The sequence below is a fragment of the Alligator sinensis genome, unplaced genomic scaffold (genome assembly GCF_000455745.1).
Source record: "Alligator sinensis unplaced genomic scaffold, ASM45574v1 scaffold357_1, whole genome shotgun sequence".
NCBI classification, from domain to species: Eukaryota; Metazoa; Chordata; order Crocodylia; family Alligatoridae; genus Alligator; species Alligator sinensis.
Genome location: NW_005841942.1, coordinates 2,779,186 through 2,780,524, shown reverse-complemented (window position 1 = coordinate 2,780,524; position 1,339 = coordinate 2,779,186). Strand labels below are relative to the sequence as shown.

Here is a 1,339-nt window from a genome sequence, read left to right as displayed (position 1 = left end):
CTGTTCAGCTAATCACTACATGTTTTTATTATCCTATTACCATATTTACTCAAATATAAGACAATCCCCGCCCCCCACCCCAATCAACATAGAGAAAAAAGCTCCTCAGCTTACATTTATATACAAGGAAATCTGACTAAATACATTGTCTATAATTAAACTGCTGCTAAAAGCAACATGTGGTTAGTAATGGAAACCAATTCTGAAGTTGATTAAATGCAGCCAGTGCTAAACATGACTATAAAATGCATGTCCCATATGGGGCAAATGTATTGATGGGAATCTACCACATTTTTTTTCTTGGCTTAAAGTCAAATTAGTTCCAAATTTCAAATAGATTGAGACAACCTCAATTGTTCAAGTCTGTGTGACACTGCCACCAGGCAAGTCTTCTGCCTTCTAGATCCATCAGTCTGGGACTTTGGATGCTCCCTAAATCCATGGCAGACATCCTATGTGCAGGCCTCAAGCCCAAAAAGCGTTGGAGTTCAGATGTTCCCTAGTCATGCTTGTTCCCACAAGGCTGAAGGAGCAAACCAATAATAAAGTGCAAATGCAGCCCCCCATTACCACAAAATTATGCAATCAAGTGTCCCACATTTAGGAAATTCACAGGGATCAGCCTGCCCAAAGTGCAATGGATGGGTGTTACAGGGCACCCAAAAGAAATTTGGAATACCCCGTTCTAGGGCAGGCTGTCCCCCTCTTGCCTGCCACACCTCGATGTTAATTGATATAGATATTGCAGGAGACTGCCCTGATCTTACTTTAATAACCCCTGACTTGTGGTCATGGCCTTATAGGCCAGTCACATAGCTCTGTATCTTCCCTTCACCATGTCCCATGCCTCACAGGTGGAATCCTTATAGCTGGTCTCTCTTTTGCTGAAGCAGCCTCCCCCTGGGCCTTCTGACCCCTCAGCCTCTCTCAGCCCCACTCTGGGCCTTCAGACTTCTTGGTCTTTCTCCCAGTCCTACTCAGGTTGCCAGACTATGCATTCTCTCCTCTGGCTCATCTCTGGGCCCTCAGACCCTTTGGTTTCTTGTGCAACCATTCCCTGGGCTACCCAGCCTCTCAGTCTCTCTCTTGGCCTCCCTCCGGGCTGTCAGTTCCTCCTTGGTCCCTCTTCCTGGTTCCATTCAGTTCTCTGTTTTCCCAGACACTCTCCAGGCCTTCAGGCCCATCTGGGCCTACACTGTGCTCCGGCCCCTCACTGGGCTGCACTCTAGGGCTCCGGCCTCCGGCCCCTCAACTGAAGCCTCAGGCTCCTCTCCGAGGGCCTTTCCCCATCCAGGCCTCAGGCCTCACACTGGGCCTCTGGACCTGCATAGCCCTAGTC

At 48.7% G+C, this 1,339-nt stretch overlaps 1 non-coding gene across 1 annotated transcript; it reads right to left on the bottom strand.

The window, feature by feature from the left end:
- Window positions 1-541: 541 nt before the first annotated feature.
- On the bottom strand, window positions 542-697 carry LOC112549651. Its single transcript, XR_003093160.1, has one exon. It is a non-coding gene; the product is annotated as a U1 spliceosomal RNA (small nuclear RNA).
- Between the last annotated feature and the right edge of the window lie 642 nt (window positions 698-1,339).